Source organism: Falco punctatus (assembly GCF_963210335.1).
Source record: "Falco punctatus genome assembly, chromosome: 4".
NCBI lineage: Eukaryota > Metazoa > Chordata > Aves > Falconiformes > Falconidae > Falco > Falco punctatus.
Genome location: NC_137583.1, coordinates 88,915,233 through 88,942,741, shown reverse-complemented (window position 1 = coordinate 88,942,741; position 27,509 = coordinate 88,915,233). Strand labels below are relative to the sequence as shown.

At 36.6% G+C, this 27,509-nt stretch overlaps 1 long non-coding RNA gene across 1 annotated transcript in view; it reads left to right on the top strand.

Annotated features, from left to right (window-relative positions):
- LOC308061745 overlaps window positions 1–27,509 on the top strand; it is a 57,727-nt gene extending 30,218 nt beyond the window's left edge. The window contains exon 3 of the long non-coding RNA XR_013927342.1: window positions 1–27,509. This exon is cut by the window's left edge and continues 631 nt beyond it. This is a non-coding gene — a long non-coding RNA (uncharacterized lncRNA).

Here is a 27,509-nt window from a genome sequence, read left to right as displayed (position 1 = left end):
AATTACCTCTACAGAATTTTTAAGATTACTTGCTTGTGAGAGTAAATTTTAATTTGCTGTGAATCAGTATGTTACATTTACTGTATCCATCATTCTCAAAACCCAATTCTACCTGTGACTAATTTTGATTTACCTATAATTTACTTGTTCAGCCAAAATTGGTTTCTGGATACTGTTGGGAAAATTGGTCATGTTTTTTAATAATTGCTCAGGGGAAGCTTTGAATTAAAAAATCAAAAGCAATTTGATCGGCTTGTTGATTGTAATAGTGTTTATGGGTATATGTAGCAAATATTCTATGTTTGTGAGTGTTACAAAGAATGCCAGCTAAAGGACATGACACTTCTGGAAAGGAAATAAATCACACTTTCTTTTCCTGCTATGGCAACAGCTATTCAGTCTCAGCAGGAAATTTCTTCAGTTAATGTTTATCATAACAAAATGTAGTGTACCTTCAGGAAAGAGGAGGGCTTGGATGTTGGGTGTCCCCTGTCCCCATCACCCCCCAGCTCCCCCCCCCCCCGCCCTTTTTTTTAATATTAGGTTTGATTCAATGGACTAAATATAATAGCTGTGAATTTCCTCTAAGCAGATTAATACTTGTGAGGCAGGTCATGCACCAGCAAACTGGCTGTGAGCAAATCTTTTATGTGAATCTTTAACTTCTTTGAGCTTCTTATTTTTGAAAATGTCTCAGTGGAAGTAGCTGATTTAGACTTGGAATGGCGGTCACTTGCTTTATATATTACCTCCTTGAAAGACTGCACACACATAACAAGTTTTCAATAGCTTCAGGAAAAAAAATAACATTTTATCGTTTTAAGTAGAGTGTGTTTTTCTAAATACTAAAGTACCTTCATTACTTTGGTACCTTGGGCTCTAAGAAATATGAATCATGTCAAAATGGAATTTTAGCCTATTCCTTCTAGTGAGCAGTCCCATAGGAAGGTTTAATAATTGCTATAGGCAAAAAATAATATTAATATACAATGTATAAATAAAATGTTATATTGTGAATAATGCTTTGACTGAATGCAGGGCTCAGTTGCATTTAAACCAATTACTTCAAATACAGTTGTTTAGAAAATTGCAAATCCAGTACTTGCACTGAACATGGGGAAAGAGAGGGAAATAACATCATCCAGGAACGAGATCAAAATTTGCCTTACCTCAGTATGATGTAAATTTCAGAACAATTATGAAAGAAGAATGGAAATCACAAAGCAATGCAATACGTCTTTACCAAATGCAAGTTGCTATGTGGTGAGCAAATTTATTTAATCTAAAATGTCTGATCATGTGTAGACAAAAATCTGGGGGAAAACCAACCAAACAAAAAAGAGTCAAAATGAGACTTCTCTTTGGCTTTTTTTGTGATACATATGGCATTCAGTACCACATATGAAACTATGGAGGATGGGGAACAATGAAATGGTAAGAGAGATTCTACGTTGGCAGATGTTAACAGTGTTCAGTGTCAGATGCCTGCCTGTACTCAGTCTGGCATGAGATTATAAAAGGTGAACCTGAAGGAAGAGTTTTGCAAACATTCTTGTTCCATAGTGTTTTAAATGACCTTGACATTTAAAGATAGACACATCCTGATTAAAGTAGCTGTCAGTACTAGGAGCTAATTGGAATGGCTTTGAGGACTGATATAAAAGAAATGGGTTGACCAGATCTGATAAAGCTGTGTTCTTAGCGACTACCTGTAAGAATATCTGCTGTAGGCTTAGTGTCAGAAGCAACAAATAAGAAAAAAATCTGTGTGTTCAGCACAGATTGAGTGTGAGAAAGCCCCGAAAAAGTGATTTAGAGTTTACCGGATAAAATACTTCTAATAGAAATTAGAAAGCCAGCAATACCATTGTCCAAGGCTGTGCAAAAGCTGCGTGCAACTTGAATAACTCCTATAGAAAATGCATGCTATATTAAAAAGCAATATGGGTATACTTATTAGAAAGATTAAGGGACTGGAGAGACCATTCTAAAATAACATCACAGAAGAAGTTGGCTTGTTTGGTCTGGCAAAGCTGAGGCAAAGAAGGGGGCATATATTTCTGAGGAGGTGAAAAAAACTTACTGGAGCATACACCATAAAAGAAAGAAAGATATTTAAACTAAAGGATAATATGAGCACAAGAAGAAATAAGTAAACTGACTACTAATGCATTTATATATATATATATATATATATAAATAAATACAAAGAAATTGTAACCTCTTTTTAAAATCAGTTAGGTTAACTCCTAATTGGAGTGACTACTTTCAAGATGCAACTCAGTAAAATTATGAAGGAAATTCTAGAGGGCAATAATTGCAAAAGAAGGGTATTGGGCTGAAAGAACTGCAATGTCTTTCCTAGTATTATGCTCATAACTGAGTCAAGTAATAAGTGGTAATGTCAGTGCATTATGAAACACAATTTCAAGTTCCAGCATAATTCGGATTAGTGATAAAGGAAGATAAATGACTGATTAGGGTGCACACCCTAAGAAAGTATTATGGAGTTTTATGTATGTTTTGTATTTTTACTTTCTTTTTTTTTTTTTTTTACTTATCTGTATGTATGCTTTTTCTGATAGCACCATAATCCATTTTTATATCAATTACCTTTTCTTCATTTTAAGTTGACCGTTTTTTCTAATTTTGGGGAAAAAAAAAAAGGTGTATTTTTGTTGCCTTGTAAACTACATATATGTAGGTTTGTGTCAAAATAACTAAAAGAAGTATAAATCATGCACTGATTTACTTTGGTTCTTGACAAATCGTAATTCAGAGAAACCATAATGTCCTTGCTTGGTAGCATGCCACCTCAATCAGCAGCCATCATAAATGGAAAAGATAGCAGTGCCAAACTGTTTTGAAATAATTCACTTGGTGTCCCATACATCATAACCAGATGGAATGAAAAAGCAGTGAAAAACGTACCTGTGATCTGGCGGCTTTTAGAAAGCTTCTGAAGGAAACCAAAATATTTAGTCTGTGCTCAGGAAAACAGCATTTTGTTTTCTTTTTTGAATTATATGTAGTTGTAACAAATAAGGTAATTATTTGCTGGATTCAGCTTTGTATTTGTTGAAGAAATAGATGTTCATAGATTGATTAATGCAATAAACTTAGTGCTCTATTCAAACTCTTCATGAGTTCTATTTCACTAAAGGTATAATATTGACAACATATATTCTCTCATTTCCTAGAAACATTTTAGAGAAAACTGAGCTGTGTCCAGATGGCTTTTGAAGATCTCCAGTGCCAATGGTCAGTCACCCTCACAGTAAAGAAGTGTTTCCTGATGTATGTCACAGTTTGTGCCCACTGCCTCTGGTCCTGGCACTGGGCGCCACTGAACACAGCCTGGCTCCGTCCCCTTTGCACCCTCCCTTCAGCTGTTCCTAGCCATGGGTAGCATCAGCCCTGAGCCTTCTCTTCTCCAGCCTGAACAGTCCCAGCACTCTCAGCCTTTCCTCAACGGAGACACGCTCCAGTCCCTTCGTCATCTTTGTGGCCCTTCACTGGACTCACGCCAGTATGCCCATTTCTCTCTTCTACTGGGGATCCCGGACCCAGACACAGGACTCCAGGCATGGCCTCACCAGTGCGGAGTAAAAAGAGGAGCACCTCCCCCAAACTGCTGGTAATACTGTGCCTAATGCAGGCCAGGATACCATTAGTCTTCTTATCTGCAGAGGCACATCACTGGCTCATGTTCAGCTTCATGTTTACCAGGACCCTCAGGCCCTTTCTTGCCAAGCAGCTTTCAAGCTGGGCGACCCCTAGCATATACTGGTGCATGCGGTTGTACCTCTGCAGGTTGAAAGGCTTTGTACTTCCCCTTATCAAACTTCCTGAGAATCTTCTCAACCCGTTTGTCCAGCCTGTTAAAAGTACCTCTGCATGGCAGCATGACCCTCTGATGTATCAATGCCATCACTGATGTCAATATAAAAATTGATATAAAATAAATATTTATGCTGATTTTATAAGAAGGAAATCAGAAATTATTTAATAATAGCCTTTTCTATTGTAAAATAGCTGTCCCTCAGCTCAGCTATAGATGGTCTTTATTAAATTATCTCATACTATTAAAGATTTGCAAAATGGTTGTGAAAGTTCAAGACGTAAGTCCATCTTGTTATCTATAATTTTAAAGTCTATTAACAAGATTAAAAATTAATTGGTCTGTTTACTGGATGTCAAAGATGGTAAATTCAGAAGCAATTCTAGCAACATCAGAATGAAGATGAGGGAGTGACAGTTAAGAGTGATGTTTTGTCTTCTGACCTCTTCGCTACGTAGTGTTTAAGTGCAGTTTTGACTTGCATCAGATGCATTGAGGATACTCTTCCCTTTTAGGATGTTGTGGATGAAGTAGGTTTGTTTCTAATGCAGTAACAGAAGTCTTCATGTATCTGTAGGGGAATTTTAATGATTAAGATTACATACAAATGAACAGTATTTTTCTGAAAGATGCTAAAAAGGACTGCTTATTTGTAAAAATCTTTGAAGTTCTTTACCTTCTTATTCTTTGCTGAAGCTCATTTAACTAACAAACCAAACACTTCACTACTGAAGCTAGTTGTCTTCTGCTCAACTCTGTGTGACTACAGAAGTGCGAAGAATCCGTGGACAGTGTGGGAAGTGTCTCTTTTTCTCAGGTGCTGCTTTTAGTCTACCTGAAAAAGACCTAATACCCACAGATGACATCTATAAAGTAGATTTAGCCACGATGGTAGGTGAAACGGTTATAAAAGTTGATACCTGATGAGCTTATTTAAATTCCACTGGATAGCGTGTTGGGAGCCTAAATGTATTTGAAAGTGTGCACTGAAGTCTGTGTTTACCAGCTCGTGTTATACTGAAAAATTTCTTGAACTTGGAAGAGCCTGGATGTAGAAGATAAACTTAGAAGATCAAATACCAGTCGTTGTCTGTTATCTAAGTCATATGGATCAGAAGGACTGCTACTGTGGTTGTAACATTCTAATCATAATGCACAAGGGTGTGCACTTTAAGACTGTTTAGCGTCTGTGGTTGTCTATACTGTGATTACAAAAGTAATTGTTGTACCCAGTGGAGTGTTCATATTACAAGCATCCTCACTGGGAACCCTGCTGGCTTGTTCAAAACCTGAAACTAATTGTGGAGTTTTAATATAAGCTACTTAAACTTATTTGAGAAATGCTTGTTTCTGGTTAAGAATTGACTCCTAATTATTTTATGGGTGCCTGATAAAGGACCTGTAAAGTTGGTCGATAAGTTTTAAGGAATAGAAACAGACTTATCAAAGGCTGCAGGGGAGGCTGGGTGAAAAATCTACATTAAATTTTTAAGGTTGAGTGGAATTACTTGAAAACTATTTTCCACTTCCTGTCTTTTATTTGGACTCAAAATTGTATAGTGACTACTCTACAACCTAAAACCACCTGACTCGCAAGGCCTGTGACTGTGGTTCCCTCGGTTTTCAGAGTTCCGCTACTTCCGGATTCTGATTGCAATAATTTTTCTCCTGGCAAATAAACCTACTGTTTACTAAATGATTCCATATGGTGGTTCTTTTGGGGTATAATTTTCTTTAGTGACTCACACTGATTCTGAATCTGTTCTGTTTGCTTAATTGACTGAATTACTTAAAATGATTTATTTTTTTTTTGTGCTAAGCAATACATTTTTTCTGACCTCCTGTGTGGAGATAACTGCTCTTAATATTTTTCTGATAATGGAACTGTGTTTGTTTATAAGCTTTAAGGATGATGAGGGCAAGTTACAAGGAAAGAGAACCAGAATTCAGAATGATGAATTGTAAAGATGGCAGGGAATCAACATAGTGAAGTAAGCTAAAAATGGTGGCAGTGATTCAGTGGAGGCCGATTTGGGGGGTGATAGTGAACACCATACTAAGCTTATTACCAACATCTTTGGGAGAAAAAGCCCTAATAATATTCAGGAATATGTGAACACACGTAAACCAACGTAAGAAACCTCAGCTTTACTCAACACCGATAAAATTTGTCTTCTTTAGATAACTGCTTCCAGGTTTGGGGAAGATTTTGCAGTTTTGCAATGGCATTTAACTTTGACAGCCATAGTTAACTTTGGGTGCCATGTCAGAGCTATAGTTTCTTCTTTTCCTTAGTTTTTATTTTTTTTCTATCTATCACAGAATTTGTATTCTTTTGTGCAGGATGATTTCTTCCTTCATCTTTCTATAAGTACTATAGCCAAGTTTATTTCTGGGTGATTTCCACTTTGATAATAAAAGCTAGTGTTGTTTTCTATTCCCGCCCCCACCCCCCTCTATTTCTGGCCAGTTTTCTCAAGAAGCATTGTATCCTTTCACTTGTATATTTGTGTTTTATATACCTTTTTCCCCAGCACCAAAGAGACCACTTTATGTCCTCTTTCTTGTCTCCATCACTAATCCTTTTTATGAACTTCAGTTTGTCAAGTTCTCAAAATTCTATGCTGTTTTCAACAGTACCTCTTTTTTTTTTTTCCCATGCCAGATGCTTTTCATTTATCAGCTGTGTAATCTCAGCCTGTAAATTTTTCCTGTTGAAGGCTTAATTATTTGGCCTTTATATCAATTAAGTTATTTAATCCTTGGCTCAAGTGTTATGTCTTTAGAATTACATTTTCAGTATAATTTTTTCTCAGTCGCTCTCCTGCAGTTCCTTGGCATTTGGCCAGCATTCTGCATGTAAAACTATGTATACAATCCCTTTCCTAATATGCTATCTTGTTATAGTGCACAAGGAGTACAGTTCTGAATCATTTCACCCCTCTTTCTTTTTCCCTGTTCTAACTCTTTGCTTTTAATTGAAAGGATAAAAAAATAATTCATTGGGTAGGGTCTCTTTGTTGGCTTCTGGGATGCATGGTAAAATCCAAACCAGCAACATGTCAGCTACCTTTGAGGGAAATGATAAATTCATTCCCCTACATCACTTTAAAAAAACGAGGACTTGACTAAAACATAGGCTTTCTGCTCAAGTGAAACATTAGAAAAAAACAGGTATGTAAACAAGTCCTGACTTTTCTCACCTAATTTTTTTTCCTCCCAGTTCCCTGCATGGAGTGTAAATGGTAGGTAGATCATTCAACAGTATTCTTTAGTAGAGGCCTTTTTTTATACCAAAAATTCTTTAATTGCTTATAGCACTTCACAAATCACAAATTAATTCCTTTTCTTATGGACTATGCAATTACACTGACCTATGATGATGTTGATAAACCCTAATTCCTTATTCCCTCTGATTAACCTTGGATGATGTAAACATCTGCTGACACATTCAGTGACGTGATGGAATTGGACTGACGCCCAGAGAGTGACCATAAACCGTTTCCTGTAACAGCTTTGGATCCTGCGCTTTTACTGGAACAGGAATCGTGAAAGGATTTCAGAAATACTCAGTTCCTACGTGCTGAACTGTAAGGGTTCCCCATATTGACAACACCACGAATTCATGCAAAGTAAAACTCCATAGACAAGATGTCAATATTATTTTATTTCCAGGTCTCAGGGGGCTATTTTATGCGCAAGCTCAAAGGCCAGCTTGTATAGCAAAAATGAGATACTTTTTTACATTATGGTATGTTCTCTGCATTAGTTCTGCTTACCTGTCCTGGCAGGGTATGCATTCTAGGCTGTTATTTAGGACCAAACGTTGCCAGGCAGCCCAGCTTTCAGCCAGACAGGTGTATCCAGCATTTAAAGATGCTGACTGTTGGATGCCCTTTTGTACCATTGTTAATGTTCTAATAAACCAGCTTTGTGTACTTCACCCTACCTGAAAACACCAAGGAAAGGCAGCTTGATGTGACATTTTTATCATTTCCCATGCTTGCAATGCCCATTTCTGGCGTTTCAAGAAAGGCAACGAATACCTTTTTTCAAATAAAAAAAATGAAAACAAAGATTTGAACTTCAAAAACCTTCTTTTGAATTTTTGATTGGCTATATGGACAAGTAGATAGATGGATTAGATGTTGATGAAGTGGCTGTAACATCAGCATGGCTGAGTGACTGGCAAAACTACTAAAATATCTTTTTTTCCTGTGATTTATGGCAAAAAGGAAAGATAAACTATACTTTGTCTAAGACCAGTCAAAAGAACTTTCCTTCTGTTTAGTGTCCGGAAGACACGTTAGTTCAGAAAGTGTCAAACATTTTCCAGGACAGAAACTGGATTTTCACCTATGTTGAGATATTATGTGGAAAACAATACTAGGTAGAATTGATATTTGGGAAATTTGAAATCAAAAGTTTTGTATTTATCTTTGACTGGGTTGTCATTAATCACTGCTTTTTCCTGGCCTACATCTCTGCCTTGTTCCAGTATTAAGTGAATTTTTCATCCCGCATCTTTTGTGATCCATTGCAGTGTTTTCCTGAGGATAAAGTGCATGCCCTGTGTGGAAAGGTATGTGTGCTTTTGTGAGGCAAGGGAGAGGGAAGGGTCACGGGGAAAGGGAAGAAGGAGGTGGATCAGCATTGTAAAGGAGCTCCTTGAAAATCTCTTCACCATTTGCCTCCTTTACATTGACGCCTGTGGGTGAATCAAGCTTTATTAAAAGCCACCTTTAGTGATTTCACACTAACAGACACGCAGAGCTCTTAGTCACAGCAAGCTGACACATGTGAAGAATAGAATTAAAGATGGGATTAAAACTGGGTTAGTCATGTAATGTAAGAATAAACAATATGTGTAAAATATTAATTATACTGCAACTGGTGATTGCTTGCCAAGACAGTCTTTCCACAGCCTGCCAGTGTTATTAAGTAGTTACCTGTAAGGAAACAAATATGAACAGCCCCAATAAATGTTCATTTAGTCGTTCTTTTAATGAAGTTATATTTTTGTATTTTCAGTTGAATTTTACCTATGTATATGTGCTAAAAATTGTAATGACCTTAGTCTGCCATATTTTCTTTAAGAATCACATCTTCATGGATTCTTCTTTTCTTTCTTTTTTTTTTTTTTTTTTTTTTTTTTTTTTACTCAATAGTCAGTGCAAATGGTGAAAACTTCCATATGTGATCATAATTTTTGGTGTTTCAAATTCTTCTAGCTTGCCATTCATTGACTGTTACCAAATTTTTGTATCAGATTTTGAAAAGGCTTCAAACTTCCAAATGAAACACTGTCATTACATACTCAAATCTTACTTAATACAGGATTTATGCTTTAACATCCTTTTCTTGTGGCCTTGATTATATTTATAATTTAGATGTTTCAGAATAGCCAGAAAGAAGAATAATATGTTTACTTCCCTTGATTTCACAGCCATAGAGCCTTATAAAATCTAAGTGATCAAATTTCGTGTAACCCTTCAGTTAGTCACTACAATAAACCCCTGTAAGGACAAATATCTTGTACATGCCAGTATATTTAGTGGAATGTGTTCTTCCAGGTCTACCTAGAATCTTACCTCTCTTCTGCAATGATGCAATAATTAGTAATTACTCTTCTGCATTAACTAAAACCCATGCAACACTATCACACTTGAGTGAATGAGCTGTTTTTTCCTTCTTATTTAGCGAGCACTAAAATCAAAGCTAAGTGAGTTATTCTGGGTGTTGCACTTGTGTCCTGTCACTGGTCACAGATGCACAGCATCTTGACATAAAGGCTTTCTTTGTTACACAAATATTTTGCTTAAAAAACCCGCACACACAGAGTAAAATAATTCATAATCTGGAAGCTAGGAAATGAAAAACTGGAATGCACCTGAATGACCCTAGATATTGAAACACATGAAAAGGCAAAAGAAAAATAATCACCGTCTGAGACAGATAAAATTGAAATGAGTGATATTCACCAGCTAAACTTTTTAGATACTTACTGGATCATGTTGTCATAGAATTAAAGCTCTAATCTTCCATGTTTCTATTCCTATGATGCCTTTAACTTATGGAAGTATTACCCAGATTTTCAAACAGAAAAAGCATATGGGCATAATGCTTAGTATTATAAAATTCTAATATCTCTGTGTTTAAATCCATGGTTTATGCACTCACTTACTACATATTTGCATGGACACAGTGATCACAGAAACAAATGTCAAGAAACACTGTCAGCTTTTCAAACCACTTTATTTTGAGTTGGCTTTGGCTAAAATAAAGTTTGTTTTTCCTGCACCTTTCTCCTACTTCTGCTTAAAAAACCCAACATGCTGCTAGGCAGAAAAGTAAGAACAAATTTTCCATTCAGCAGCTATAGCCAAGAACATTAACTCCCACGCCAACCCCCCACCCCCCACCCCTCCAGCAGTTTTCTATTGAATTTTTGATCGTTTACATCATGTGGTCTTATCATTGTTTGTCAGGTGCCAGAATAAAAGCCTGGAGTGAGAGCCTGGTTCAGTGCAAAGGGGGGACAGATATTCTCATTTTTGCCTCATACTCCTGTTGGCCAGAAAAGGACTTGTCTGTCTCTGGGATGAGGAAGTAGTGAAAGTAGCCAAAAGAAGCAAAAAGAGGGGCACCTGACGTGTGGAATGGTTTACTTAGTATCTGGTCATGCTGAGGTATTTTACGAGGCAGTTGAGTGTTGCAGTGTCAATTCATCATTTCCCTTTGTATCTTGCCATAAACTGGCACAAATCTCCCACAGTACTTAGTAATGTGAATCAAATGTGAAGTTTCTGATCCAAGTAATGTGTCATAACTCCAAAATGTAGGAAATTGTGAAATTCTTTTTTTCTCAAATCACATGATTGATTTATATTGAATTTACCAATGCCAGTTACAACTGAAAGAAATATTAAAATAATCACCTTGGGTTTTATGTCCCATCAGTGAGCCTGATGGGACAGAAGTGAAGATGGTAGAAATGTTTTCATAATACAAAGAAACCTTCCAATTATGACCAGAGTAACATTTTTGCATAAAGTAAATTAATGCATCAGGATCAGCTGCATCTTTTCTAAAGGATTTAACAGATTTTGTCTTGCATTACATTTTGATGCATTTAAGGAGCATGACGAAATTTATTGATTTGCAGTAATGAGGTTAATGAATCAGAATAGGTAATGACAGGCAGCTTACAGGCTTCATGATAAATCAGAGCAAGCAGAGGCAAAAGAATGAATGCATTCACCAACGTAAATTCAAAAATGACTTTGCCAGCAGAAATAAAGTTCATTAATTGAAAAGACATTTTGTTTTATCATACAAGATTTATTTGAGCTGTAAAAGTAATAGCTTTGTTTTTCTTGTGTACCTGAAAGGTAGTGGATAATATGATCACAAACATAATTTTACTTACATTTGCCTCAAAGCTAGTTACATATGTTCCATATTAGAAAGCAAAATAGCAAAAGAGAGGGGGGTAGAAATGTTTGTTTATGAAGTGCAGGACTTGTCTTGTTTAGACTAGTTTTTTTTCCTCATACATTTCTTAATATTTACATATTTAAATTGGGTTGTATACCCCGGCTAGAAACAGAAAGTTCTAGAAACTACAATATATGTGGGGAAAAGAGTTTGTTGAGAAAAAAACAAAACCAAACCACAACAAAAAAGACCAACAAAAAAGAGAAGCCTATTTAAATAAAATTTTAGTTTAAAAAAATTAACCCAAAACATCTCTACCTAGTGAAAACATACTTTCATTAATTGGAATTGTATGCCACAAAAACATGGCAACATTTGGTTTTTTTCTGATGAAAACCGTATTAGCATTTCCCTTTCTTACAGAAAATACTTATGACGTATTTTGAGCTCTCTCTGCCACATATAGAAGCATACAGAATGTACTACCATCTATATTAATGAGAAACATGTTAACAAAGTTTTACAAGATAATAGATTTCATTTAGAGCTGTATTGGTAGGCAGTGGTATATCAGAAAACGGAATGTATAAAACTTCATATAATACATGCTTTTCAGCTGATATAGCTGTTCTTGTAATGATTGTGGTATACCATAGCCCTTAAGTAATCCTTTTTCTGCAGTAGAACCAACTATTGCCACTTTGGAGTAAGAAAGCTATTTCTAATACATGACGCCTGAGTGGATCGCTATCACAATTTGGAGTTGGGTGAGCTCCTGACTTGGAGCAAATGGCAAAAAGGAGACAACGGAAGGAACAGTAAGGATAGGTGATTCATTTACACTGAAGTCGGACTGAGATGCAACTGCTGAAGCCAGATTTTGTGATATGCTAGTTGGAGGGAAATGCTCTGTGGAAAGAGAAATTTCTAGCAGTGGCTCATGTAGAATCACAGAAAACATTCATGGAGCAGAGAATATGGCTTGAGAAAATAGGAAGGTTTCTTTGAGCATCCAAAAGATGTTTGTGCCAAAGAGAGTACTGGAAGAGGTAATAGTGAACCAAGAACAGGCAGAGACTTTGTGAACTCCTTTTCCCTCTGTAAGAAATTAATAATAACAATAACAATAACAATAACAATAATAATAATAATAAACTGGAGTAGGGCTGGAAAGAATCCCTTAACAGAGAACTGAATGTCTGCTTTGTGCAAGTTGCACAAACAAGGTTTGTAGATTCATCCAAATCTATAACACTTGTTGGTGCTGTAGGACATCTGCATCCAAATTGTACTATTAGGAAAGACCTTTCTGCAGATTAGTGCTGTGTAGTTTAACTGAGTTACCTGCAAAAAAGAGCAGGTAACATTAGTACTGAGGGTAGTCAGCCTTAAGGTGTGCAAAGCACAAGAGAACATAGGGTCAAAAACTGTTCTGGAGACCAGAATAGAGATCTTCACGTGTCATCACTAATTTTTATTCAGTCTGATAAAAGTAAAGCTCTTACACTAACCTAAAAGTGTTTTCCTAAATAAGTTAGCCAGGTAATGATAGTTTGGGAGTACGTGTGAATGGATTTATGGTACTTCACCGCAAATACAGACATGTAGTAGATAACTGACTATAATGTTCTCCATGGTTAAAGTGTCTTTTGCCTGCAGAAGCTGAAAATGGTCAAGGCTTTAAACAGGTACTCATGTACTCTGTCTGAAGCACATCTGAGTTAGTGACTTCAGGGCAACCATCATGAAGGAATGGAGCCCAAGGGTAAATTTAGCTTTCTGTTGCATTAATGAAGCACCAAGACCAGACGAATATTGCTTTTGGTGTTGGCTTTTGGGCATTTAATTGTAAATCTGTAATGGTCTCAAACAAACTAAGAAAAATAAATCTTGATTTTTGTAGTAGGGTGTTGAAAAATCTAGTCACCAGTGAAGCAAGGGAAACTTGTTTTATTATTTATATGTATAGAAGGTTTTACATACTCCTTCAGGATTTGCTATCTAATTATTGAGAAACACTGTACTGTCTCCTGCTAACGCCACTTCAAACACAATGCTTCAAAAATTAGTAATCAATTAAGATTTTACTTTAGAGACAAGCTTGCTTCCTACTCTGTTATTCTTAGCTTGTAAAAATTGTGCTGACAAGTGGCTGAGTTATGTTTTTTATAAGCCTGCCAAAAGCCATGCAACAAGCAGAGGGGAGGAAGATATAAAGTGAAACCATGTGCATTAACTCTACAATGTAATTAGATAATTATCCAGAACACTATTGGTATGAATGTACAATGTGAAGGAGTTCATGTCACACTATGGATACTCATGCCTTGTGAAAGGGTCTGTTAGACCCTTGGAAGTGAAGTCAAAGGGCTGCCATGCTGCCATGGTTCATTAACAGTATCTGCTAGTCAGTTATGATCTTCAGGAACTTGGATTTCTGTAAGACCATTAAAATTTCTTAATACGACTCAAAGAAGCAGGACAGGCCTCCGTAAAGTAGACCACACATAGACTGTAAGCCTGAAGACCTCAGCAAAATTGATGTTTATTGGTATGGATCATACCCACAAAAGTAACTTGTGAGTGGCATCTGTGTTGTGTTTCTTCCCAACTACATGAAGAGAAATCTATTGCTGATAATTAAAGTGGGTGCTGTGCTGAATATGGATATTCCAGCTGCCTTCCGTTTTCCTGTGCATCTGAGGATCTGCAGCTTTCCCCGTGAGACCCACAGGTGTGCCCTGCAAATTCAGATGATCGCTGCTGCCTCAACTTACATCTCTCTTGATTATGCAGTTGCTCACTGCATGTGATGAACTTAGGACAAAGTTTAGACCAGGATGGGAAATGCTGTATTTAGTGATACACATCCCAACCTACAGTATTCTAGGTTTTGTGGTATAGCAAGATGAGCTGAAGGTCTGTCTTTTTAACAGATACTGGTGTAGCCTGTCTCGCTGGTGAGGGAACCATACAAATCTGCCCTGACACTAGCCCCACCATGTTCCTTCAGCAACAAATGATGCTTGCCCCAGAGGAAATAAGCAGCTTGTCTTTTTTCTCGTTACTAATAGTTTCCCTCTGTTCAGCATACCTCAACTCCCATTCCTTTCAAATGATCAAATCAAACAGTACATCAAAACAAAATTGTCTCAGCTTATATTTCCCTTTGACATTAGAAGTTTATTATTTCCAGTTAATAGTGGAATCTGTAAGAGATAAGAATGCATGTGAGTCTTAACTTTAACAGTTCTTTATGCTCAACTACTTACCTGTCTGACTTCAGTATCAACAGGTTGTTTTTCTTAAAGGGGGTGGGATGTTGAAATGATTTTGTATTCTTTCTGTGTTAATAAAACACTTGTTTTCACAAAAATAACATAAAATACATGCACTCAGTGATTATATGAATGCATGTAATGGGTTTGTCAACCACTAAATTCAACTAAGTCACAGCAAAACAGAGGTAACTTTTGGGGGAAGCTGGTTGCTTTTTATTCTTAACAATTTGGCATAAAGTAGGGTCATGAATATCTTGACTTTACTTTTCAATCAATTTAATACTGTTATGATTGAAAAACTCACAATATTTGAAAATCCAGAAATTAAAAATGAGGATGAAATATTTTTCAATAATATTCAGCCATTAGCAGACTTCCATATTTTTATTACCGCTTATAAACTTCCACTGTATCTGTCATTGCAGTTGATAACTGTTTACAGATATACATGCACATGCATACAACACATAAATCCATTTTAAACACTTTGAAGTTATATTGTTCTTACCTGGTTTGGAAAAATTTCCAGGCTTAACACATTTTGTACAACAGAGTACCTTTAGCTCAAGTAATATTTGCCTTAAAATACATCTGCAAAGAAACTTTTGTTTGCTTTGTGGCAAAGCTTTCTCAAAGAGAATTTCAAGCAAGACTCAGAGCTAATGAGCCTAACAGAGGCCTTGTGGTTAATTGTGGGTCTTTGTGGCTGAGTCTGGAATCTACTAAAGTGTATTTATATAGGCTTTTACTGTCAATACTTTCATGAATCGTGGAACTGAATTTTATATCTTTGAAACTAAACTTAAAAGGCCCATACAACAATTTAAAGTATATGGTTCCTTCAGAAACAAACTTTATGCTGATCTTGAATTGTCATTATTGACAATTCTCTCTGGTAGATAAAGGGGAAAGAGAACATTTCCCTGTCTACCCCCCAACACCACGCCACCCCACCGCCTCAGTGTTGTGGTCACACATACACAGCTGAGCAATTCTAGGATTCCAAAAATGAGTTTGATTTCAATTTTTTGAGCAAGGAAAGCCTATTTTAAATCTGGAAAAAGCACCTTCAAGCACCTTTTGCTTCATCATTGCTGTTGTATTTTTATTTTGAATGTTTTCCCGTAAAAGACAAGGAAAGAATAAAATAATATTCACATAATGGTTAGAGGCCATAATGGACATGCCAGAATCAGGGTATCTTCAATGTGTCCATCCAGTAATCAGGGCTATCTTTTTTACCCCAGCCATGAGACTATGATTCAAATAATTTTTCAACATGTTGAAATGTCAGCATACATTTCTTAACCCGTAAAACAGTCTGCTAGCTGTTCTACAAGGCACATAGAAGAGAAGGTTCTCAAAACTCCTCTTTTAATATTACTCCACAAATGCTCACTTACCCATGGTTTCTTTCTTTCTTTCTTTTTTTTTTTTTTAGTTGTTATTGCAAGACCATAGCTATAATCTTGTTTTGGGTCAGATTCAAGTTTCTTTGAACCAATCTCATATGAGTATCCCACTTGTGTCTATTAACTGACTGTTCCCCTTTTTTGCTTGCTTCCTATTCCAGTTATCATTTTGCTGTTTTTTTAAAAAATGTTTGCTAATAGTATTAACAATAATTTTAAGAAGAAAGAACTATACTGAATATCAGACCAATTTACGATAATGGATGTAATCTTTGAGGGGGGAACTACTCTTTCAGTAAAGGGAAATTTCCTTAGAGATTTTTATAATTTGTAAAAAGATCTTTCAGGCTAACATTTAGGAAAGGGGATATAGGAAGTCTGTGCCAAAGACAACAGATGTTAATTCTAACAGTTTCAGTTTTCAGACCAATTTGTTACTCTTTTTTGACACTTCTAGGGAAGATATTTCTGTTTCATTAGCTCTACCCTCAATATAAATAAACAAAAATTACCTTCATTCTCTTTCAATTGGAGTGTTATTTTGATTTCTTCATATAGTGCATATTTACATTTAGTTTCAAATTCAGTAACGTATCACCAGGCTATCAGCTCAACTTAAAATATACGAGGAGATGCGGCAAGTAATTGTCATCTGAAAAATCTGAGAAAAAAAAATGTTCCAAAATAATTGCTTACAGCCATGGTTATTTCTTATGATTTGTTTTATTTTTATTTGCTAATTCAATACATGAGAAAAAAAATCAAAATTGATTTAGCAAGTTAAATATTCACTAACTTTTGTTATACAGACACATGTGTATACAGTGCCATGTAGAAGGTTAGTACTACATGCTCCTACTAAAGTATAGGTTTCTATAAACCTGTTTACACAGGATTCAAAATATTTTCTAAATGGAAACTCTCTTTGCTGGATAACAGTGAACTTCCAAAGAACTCTGTCTAGGTTTCAGCCTTTTGTCCTCTTTGGTGGAAGCATTAGCTGTTTAAATAGAAAGTTGCAACCATTTCTTTTAATGTTTATTTCCTCCCACTGCCTTTTTATGCAATATATTTGGTTTTGTACTTCAAACTGGGTAATACTTTACCTGACAATAGTAACTACTGGAATGGATAGTGACAGGTGTATCATAAACTGAGTATTTAAAAGGGAATAATGTTTCAGACTGACCTAAGAGGCTGACCATTTTATGGCTAAACTTTGTAAAATTTCACCCATAAGCATGCACTAGACATGAATGCTTAATTTCAGTTTTAATAGCTGTTTTAAAATGAAATATGCAGATAACTTTAGGTAACATTTCATATTCCAGCTGCCTCAGTGGAAACCAAAAATGAGAGTTTCTTTTACATTTGAGAGCATTTTATGGTGCTGATTTTTTTAGTCCTCATCTATCCATGAAGGTATAAGAAACAGTAACTACCACAAGGAACAAATTATACTTGAAAATATTTTTTATTGAAAACAGACTGAGCTATTGCATAGACTAACTTGTAATCAGATGAGGTTTCTTTGTATTTTTATGGTATTGTAAGTACAGCTACTTTGAATATATGTCTCCCAAATGGCCATTGGGTGTGGAGCTGGGTATGATTTCTGTAGGGGATCTCAATATGTTTGGTAGGTTCTCTGATCTTTTTATTATTTATTTTTTTTTTAGTAAGGAAAATGCCTGTTTTATTCACACTCTTGTCTTTAAAGTTTTTCAGGGCAACAGTAAATGGATTTTCATTTTTATTCAATTTATGCATAAAAAGCAAAGAAGAAATAGAGGCTATGGTAACTGGTGGCTGGATGTTATCTATGACTGAGAAACCCATTTTCCAGGCAGAACAGGGTTTTTATGTTTTCAGAGTTGTAGGGAAGAACTTCAGCTCTCCTTTCTTTGACCTTCTGGGGCTTCTATTGCTTGCCCTTAGTAATGTTGGTCCCGTTCTAATGCTGAATGGAACAATGTTGAAATGTTCCCAGTTTTGCAGACTTTTTCCTGCCCAGTTCCAGCCTCTAACTTTGTTCGTTAAAAGCTGGTGCTCCACATGTTCTCTTTGAGGAAAGATTATTGATGTATTAAGAACAGCCTGGTGAGAACAATGTATTCCTTTAACCAGTGGCATATGCAGTTTGTTGTTGTTGTTATTATATTGGAAAGATTTTAACCTTTGAAACCCAGTGAGTCACTGCTACAGTGGTTGCGGATATTTCCATGATAGGCCTCGGGACTGATCTGAGCCTGGAGGAGCAGCGTGGGTAAAGGCCTTATCTGCTGCCTTGTCACATTTGTGCCACTGGAAAATGAAAACTGAAATAAAGAAGAAAGTTGATCAGCTGAACAGTGCCTGCCCTGCGGCACGCCTTTCCGTCTGGGACTGTATGCACACTTGGCAGCTGTTACCTAAACATGCCAGGGAATTTTCTTGTGCGTTGGTTTTGACATGATGGATTTTAATCTCCAAATTTGGATTTTTGAAATATGGCCAGGAAGGAAAAAGTAGAAAGAGAAGCAGACACTACTGAGTTTCTTCTATCAAGTCTTTCCTTCTGCTGCTTTGGCGTCTGCTTTGTGAAACTTTCAGCTCCTGAGCTTTTCATAAACAGAGAGCATTTTACACTGCTGCTATGTTCGTTATTCTTCAAAAGTGGAACTGCCCTTTGCCAAAAAAGACTTGCCCTGATCGCAATCCAGCAAGTCAAAGTTAAGTAGTAATGTGGGAAGCACCTCATCTAGAAGATGTTATAGAAATAAAAATAATGGACTTTAGGCTCATGATTTTGAGTTTCCATTAATCTGGAAAGATAGGTTCTTGACCGTCAGGACTGGACATATCTTCTTCCCTGTATGAACTGAGATTCACTGTTCACAGATCATAAAGTCCCTGGGAAATGTTTGGCTTTTCTAGCTGTTTATTTTATGACATTTTCTTAAAACAGGATTGGGAATCATACAGACTCTTGCACAGTTTACAAGAAGTAGGCAACTTGATGTCACAGAGATACAGATCACAGTATCCAAACAGTGTAAATTTAAACCCTTCCTATCGTCACTAAAATAGCAGAATAAATTGTGTGGCTATGATTTGCGTATCTGTGTCTGCAGCTCACGACCAGCAGTTCCAGCTCAGACTTATTCCCCCCACAGCCCGCCCTCCAAATCGGAGCAAACTTTCGTTTGTGTGGCTGTGCTGTGTTTACACCATGGTATTCCTGCACTAATGATACTGTTGTTGCTTGTAAACATTAAGAAAATCACACAATACAACACTTCACTCTTTCTGTTTAGTTTTGATATTTTTTTTGTGTCAAGCAAGGAGCTTTTTTCATCATGTGATGATTTCGAGTTTTGGCATAATATGCTGACATTAACCTTGCCTCACCTCATTTTCAAGATTGCTGCTGACACTTTGAATCTCATTCAGAACTGTTGTTTCATGATTTTATCATCGCATTTTAGGAGTGCAAAATTAACAATGATAACTTTGTTCTACCACTGCTTCCAGTATCATTAGGTACTAAAAAAAAAAAAAAAAAAAAAAGTGTCCATTATTTCTCCTTTTGCTCAGTTTTGTTAGGTACAGATACTTAGTCTTTGTTTTGACTTGGTGTTTTTTGTTTTTGTTTTTTTTTTCACTCCTTATTCATCTCTCTCCCCCTTCCAGCCTAATTATTACCACATTTCTGGGAATTGAGAGGATTCAATTATCCTAGTGACATAGGACTTGAAAAACAACGCAGCTAGAGCCTATTTACATGATGACTAATTTCCAGTCTTTGTTTTAAGCTTTGGGAGCTGAAACATGCTTTGTGCTTGTACAGAAAGGAAGAGCCCTTCCTTCTCAATGAGTCCTTACAGGAAATATATCCTGAATATCTTGCCCTGCTGAGAATAGGAAACAGATATAGGGTCTGACTTCGTTTGGGTAGGAGCATATTGTGGGAGTAACAAATAACGAATCATCCTCATCACACATGCAGTGTGAAATGTGACTGTGAAATGTCTCACGGTCAAGGGGGGTGATTCCAGGATAGGGATGAGATGAACAAACACCAGCAAAAGTCAAAGTTGTGTGGAGAGCGAGCAGATAGGGCTGACAAGCACTGTGATGCTGCTAGGGATTTTTTTTTGTGAGGGAGCAAGAGAAGGGAAACCTGCACAACTACTGTTTTCACTAAATAATCACTCTTACTGTTTTCAGTTGTTAGCTCTATTTTAGTATGTTGTAAAATTATATAGAACAAGTCAAATTAAATTCTGTGATCATATTCTAAAAGCCAAGTTTCATTTTCTGTTAGTTGAAATGCATGACTACATTTACCATTTCTGTAACAATATTTCACAACTTTCGATGTTTTACCATTAGAAATTAAGAGGTGTATTGTGCATGTACACCTTTCTAGATGTAGGTACAAATGTATGGTTCAGAATTTTTTAATTAAAATTTATTTTCACTGGGAACATGCTGATTCCTAGAAACTAGAAGTTTGGGGAATGTATTACCTCTGGTAAAGGTATTTTTTGGGAAGGGGGAACAGGCAGGCAGGTGCAGGAGAGAATTCTCATTTGCAGACAGGAATATCTGATCCAGGCTCTGTTGTCCTTTTTTGTGACTTTGCATTCACTATCTGAGGCAGATCACACTTGGTTAAAGACAAACATATGTACATATATTTGTGTGTGTGTGTGTATATATATATAGTGTAAAGCATTACATAGTCATGCGTAAAACACTTCAGAATTATCTTGAATGAAATGGAAAAGTAAACAAGTTAATATTTACCTTGACGAAAAGGTATGTTTCAACTATTTTGGTAGTAATTTACTAATAATGCCTCACACTGAAATGTCTGTTTAGGTGCAAATGTACAGACATTTTGTTAATTCCTGGTCACACTCTGTCTACAGCCAACAAAATGTCTTTTACTTGGTATGGGTTACAGAAATGGCTACTTTACTATGTACAGTAGTTAAAATGCTACATGAAGAACTGATTTTGTGGGGTGTTTTCCACCCAGAGTAGGAGGATAAAGGAGTTTTAGCTGGATAAATCTGCTGAAATGAAGTGTGCTTTCTACAGCTATGGGTTGGACCATCTGATGTGAGCACAACCCTTTTTGTAATTCATAGCAACTAAATTTTTCATCTTAGAATGTGGAGTTGCATTTTCTCATGGAAAAGCATACTAGTTCATCCTTCTTGTCTTCCCAAGGCTTCCATGGCATAATACATTTTGACTTAGGTTTTTGACATAGCTTTGCTGAGTGAGATCTCAGAAATTCACCCCTTTGGTCACTTAATGTCTCCCCTGGAATGAAAATTGTCTGCTTAGGGCCACTCTTCTGTGTCAAGGAACAACAACAACTGGGCCAGTAGAGAAGACATTTCCACCATGTACTCTTCCAGTCTCTGATGATTTTCACTTGGGATTTCTTGACCCTGATTTGGTTTGGTAGCTCTCACTGGAATCCCTTTCTAAGTACTTGTCTGATCTCTTCTGCAGCCCAGGAAAGCTCTTTCAAACCCACAGTATTCAGTGGCAAAAAATTCCACAAGTCTGCTGCCTGTTGCATGAAGAACAACTTAATTTTAACTTGTTCTGCTGTTATTACCCGATTTTAACCCGAATGTGTTTTTTTCCTGTTGAAAGCCTGGGAGAAGGAGAAGAACACGTAGGGACATAACCATTCAGCCAGCTTCACTGCCCAATAGGACATGTCATGGAATTACACTTTTCTGGTCCAACATTGAGTATTCTGAACTACATCCAAAGTTAGATGCTTAACATATCCGGGATGCTTACTGCTTGAGCAAGGGGAAAATCATTAATATCTCCCATTTAAACTTTTGATTTGGAGTCTATTATTTAGTGGATAGATACTGAAACTGGGACTAAAGTTTTGTTGAAAACAAATCAAAATAAGTGTGAAAGCACAGATATACAAGGGATGTGAGCTTTGTCTGTTTCAAAGAGAAGAAAGAATGGGGGAAAACCAGAGACACAAAGGTTAAACCAGTATGTCTTTAAAAGTTTTGGAGAGGACACTAGACTTGGAGTTCAGCAATATTATGGGGTTTGATTTTTTGTTTTGTTTTGCTCCCCTTCAAGGCATTAATTATACAGCACACCTTTTTTTTTTTTTTTTAATACACATTTGCTTGTTTTCAATTTTTTTATATCTTCTTTCCTTTGTTAGATATAGGAAATAAAGTGGCAATATCTGTTAGGGAAAATGTGGGCTTGACCCAACAGCCCGAGAGGCAAGACTGCTGCTGCTGCTCCACGCCCCCAGGTCTAATCGGTAGTGAGGCTTAGCATGTATTCCCATGTATTCCCAGTAGGTGCACACACACAGAGACACGTGTATATACCACATATACACACAGATCAATGCAGACAGGCATCAGAGAAGCACCCCCACAAAGACAGCACCAATGGCCTCATCCTGCTTTCCTCTCTGGCTGAGCAGGATGGAGGTGCACTAGTGAGAATACATACACGTATGTTTATACATTTGTATGAGGTGGATTCACCCAGCAGCTGGGCTCAGACACTCGGTCTGCCCAGTAGCTGCCCTTGGATCCCAGCCCCCCCAGATACTGCAAATGGGCACAGGAACCCCTTTTGTGCCCTGTGCTCCCCTGGCCTTGTGCAGATGGGCTGCTGGCTCCTGTGATGGCATTACTGGGGTTCTCTCCACTTGCTATTGCCTTTTATCACATAGCCTGATATTATTTGTCATGATCTAATGATCTTGGAATAGAATGGTATTGTCTTTTTCAGAAAGCCTAATGGTTACTTAAAATGATATGGTCTGTGTATTTTCATTTATGCTTCTTTGTGCTCACATGTAAAGTCCACATCTGGGAAAGTTTTACTCTTTTAATCATTTTAACCTATCCCTTAATTTGCTAGTAAAACAAAAGGCAACCCTAATGTTTTCAGTTCATCAGCTTTGACCACTTCAGATTTCTCAATCTTACTATCTAAAATGTCAGAGTGAAGAAATGTCAGAGGTCTGTGATTTTCATGTTGGCAACTGAGTAATTTTTGGACTTTTTCTCCACCTCGGCTGGGTATCATGTCAAACAACAGAGAACAAAATTTGGCAGCTCTTTTCCTTTGCTACGGGAAATGTACGGGGAAGGAGACAGTTAATTCAGAGAGGAAAATTTTGCAAGGCATGCATAAAGAGGGCCCTCCTTTAGTGATGAAAATCTTTCAAATCACACTCTACTCTCTTGTAACTATACACAAGCAAACATTCTTTCCACCTTGTGCAATTTAAAATACCTTTTTTAATACCCAGCACAGGCTTCAGTTTATGCAATAAAGACAGCAGTACAGTGGGACAGTATAAACTATACTTAAAGCTATTTTGACCTATGTAAGATTTTTTTCCTGACTATATTAGGAAAAAAATTACCATCTATGGAATAAAATGACCTATTTCATCTCTGTGACTAACAATTCAATCTAAAGTCTGGTTCATAACATAGGGATACAATAAGGTGCTTCTTAGAGCTTCTGGAACATTTTGGAGGGAGTGGCTTTGATTAAGCTAATGCACATATTTTCACTTTTACAGTTGGCTCTTTGCATGTCTCCTTGGGTTTTTTGGGTCTTACAAAGTATCTGACTTGCTGTTCTTCCTGAGGGTTGAAATTGCCACCTTCTTTCCCAGTTCAAAGATTAGTGTTGCCTAATTACTTCCTTTCCTCTTTGATGGGTTCTAGAAAAGAACTACTAATGATTCTGAGGTTCCTTTAGTCCAGTTTACAAACTTTTATGTGGTAAATTAGGAAATATGCAGCTTACTTGGAAAATGTAAATATTTTTCCTATTCTTGTTTAAGATCTTACTGTGAAGACACTAACAATACATTGCATTAGACCTCTGATTTGCAATTGCTATTTCATAAGAAGAAAAGACAAACAAAACCATTCAGTAAGTCTGGCTTTCTTAGTATACAGTTATAATGATTCTACAAAACTGTCAGCACTTAATTAGAAAACACTTCTAGTGCTCATGGTTGCAAAGAAAATCTTGAAAATGTAGCCAAACTCATGGTGTGGTTGGATCTTTGAGCATGACAGCAGAAATAACTCCTGCAAACAGAAATCAGCATTTAATCTTGTGAGATTTTGCACTTCTAAAATCACTGCTGTGCTAGCAAACATGACATTGTCTGAAACTGTCATTTAACAGAAATAAAAGTATATGAAATTTCTGTCTTTTGGGACAGGGACTGCCTTCTTCACATTCTGGGTTCTTAAAGAAAGGCTGCTGTGCTGGGGAGGGGTCTTATCCAGTTACCCTTCTTAATATCACCCATGCATTGGCCATGTCACAAAACGGAGTAGCACTCTGTGTTTCTACTCGCTGCCTTTCTGGCGTTGAACACAAAATCGATTTTCAGTGCTCTAGAGTTCAAATGGGCAGGCAATTATGTATTCAAGTACCTGAAAAACATTTTTTTTTTTTTTTTTTAACTAGGAACTATTCAAAGAAATAGCCCTCTTGGAAGTACCAGAAACCATCCCAGTAATCTCAAACTGGAAGGTGTAGTTGCTCTTAAGTTTAAATAGCAAAAGTGCTTTCTGTTTTGTCTGTTAAAAAAGATGCTGTAGCATTTATTTTGATTTGGGAATCTCTTCAAGTATTTCCTCAAATGAAAAGTATAGTTCTACATAAAAAAGTAATAAAATATACTTGTTTAATTATATTTAAAATTAATTTATATTGATTTTACATGCTCTAAATTAACAAGGTTAATTTAGACAAACAAAAGGGAGCAGAAACTACAGTTCATGGCAGCTGCAGTGGCTTTTTTTAGCTAGAGATGATTACTGTTGAGCTGCATCAAAACATTCATCAATGCTGAAGGTCTTGATCTGAATCTGAACTTATGACTTGGGGTCTGTGTTGCCACCTCCTCTGAATTTTCTTTATAGAAAGTTAGCTACAGTAAACTAAAAGGGAAATTAAAATGCTCAATTGACATTCAAGCTTAAACATATTTAAATGAAAGAAGGAAGGGTGAGCAAACGGATCAGAAAAAAGTAGAAGGAGAAAGAAAATTGACAAAAAAATTAGTTGAAATGAAAGTGACAGTAAGAATTGGTAACTTCAAAATTACATGTTTTTCTTCAGAGGCATTTGCAAAATATAATGAATCAGCAATTGTTTGTCATTCAGTCCTCAGGCAGTGGAATCGGTGTGCAACATGCAGAAGGAGTCTGATTAAATTTCATGTAAGGGAATTCCTCTGTGAACATCCTTTGTGCTAACTTTACACCTACTGAGCTAGGAGAAACATAACAGCTCCTTTCATTGCTCCGGTTAAAGCTTGTCACAAGGGTGACATCATTGCTACCACAGACATTTTAACTCCAGGCTCTGGAGCCAGCCTTTTAAACCCTTTGACAGAGAAATATCTGAACATCTATAACTGACTGTTAATTAACTTGCCAGATCCAGGTTTCAGGTATACAAGAGGTTATATAGCTTCTTCAGGAGCAGCATTTATCAGCTAAGCATTGTTAGCCACTTATTTTTCAAATAGAGATGGGTCTCTTGTGAGAAGTGACTTTATGCTAGTCTGAGCCCTAGCTGAACTTCTTCAATGCCTCTGGGATTTGAGTCTCAAAGACGGGGTATGCAAAGCTTTGGCTTCTTCTCAAATCCCCAGACAAAGAACTCCACAGATGGCCCAAGTGGAGCATGAGTTTTCAACTTTTTAAGTAAGCAAAAGAAAAAAAAAAAATCATTAAGTGAGACATGAGTACGGATCAACAACAGTGTATTATTCTTGGCTCTCTCAAAACATCTTTGTTCATTGTTAGCATTGAAATTGTGAAGAATAGGAAGAAGACTACATGTGAGAAGGAAGAAGGAGGAGTTGAAGAGCAAAGCAGGGGATAGGGAAGCCCATTACATCTTGTATAAATTTTTATTTCAGCAGAGCAAGACACGTACTTTCTTAATTCTGGCATTTCGTGCTTCATGGTATTTTGTTTGTGTGTGTGTGTGAATACTAGTTGTGAGAGAGTTATCATTAACTTTTTATCATTATGAAGAATTCATTTCCACAAAATACTAAACTTAGATCACATGGGGAACAGGGACTTGCTTAATTACATAGTAAATAAATGAAAGCAGGAGATGGGTTTAACAAGTGAAATGTGCCAGGAGAAAAGTTGGGGAAAAAAAAATAATCAATGGATCACTTCCTTGTGCAAAAGGCCATGTACTGGTTTAAGACTATGTCTTTGCTTCTCTGTTTTTATAACTCATTGGTAAAAACAGACTTTTTGCTAACTGGCATTGCGGGGATCAGTGATGATACACCTACCTAGCACACGTAACAACAATAATACAAGGGCAGGTTTTCCAGCTCATGTTTTGACTGGTGTTGGGGGGAAGGAATAATGACAGTGACTATAATAGAAGTTAGACCATACTTTTATTCTATTCTACAAAGCATTATGAAGTAGTCTAATAAAATATTTTATATAGAGAAATGCAAAAAACTGTGTGCTATTTATTGCCAGATTGAAAACATTGTATGCTTTTTACTGCAGATGTTCCTATGAGAGGTGAATTTTTCTTTGGCCTCAGTTTCTGAGGGAGTCAATGGGAATATTTATTCATTTTGTTTGCTCTGAATTAGTCATTAGTGAGCAGGAAGAAGAGTCTGGTTTTATACACCACCTTATGGGATTTGTGCCTGCTTGTTTTCTCAATATGTAGACAGCTATATCCAGGACTTCTTTAATTTTTGTAATATAATTCAGTGATTTCCAGAAGTGGAACAGAAGGAAAAACTATGATTTTTTTTTGCATGCTTTTGGGACTTAGAGATTCTGCGTACATTGATTTTCTTGACTGCAGACACTTGTTTTAACCCATTCCGCAAAACTCATCTTCTTGCATCATACAGAGTGTCATTGTAAATGACTAAGGGGACGACAATTACTTGCTTGGCTTCTTGTAACTCTTAACCAAGACATGCAATATCATATACAAAATCTTAATTTTGGGTGCAAACCCGATCCTTGCTTTCAAGACTGGTATGCAAAAATACATGGTTTGGTGTTGTGCTCTGCCTGCGTCCCCCATCCCCCCCCCCCCCCCCCCCCCCCCCCCCAATAAAACATTATTTTCTTTTTCCTTTTATTTCCTAAGAAAACCAGATAAATATTTATTTGGAAAAGAAATTTCCAAATATAAAAATATTAATTAGGAAAACCAAAGAAACTTGAATAAAAAAAGAAGACAGGGAAAAAATTTAACCAACCTATGTAAGGAACACTTCTGGCAGAACTTCTCTTCTTAAGCTCCCTGCTTCTCAGAAGTTCTGAACATTTTATATTTAGCTATGCTTTTGTTCATGGAAAATATGGGTTTCTTTTTCAATTATACTGTATTCAGAATCCTTAGTGAGTATACCCTATTATGAATAGTATCAGAAACATTCAGATCTATAGTTTGTGAATTAAAATAAAATCCTTTGAAATAGAGAATTCT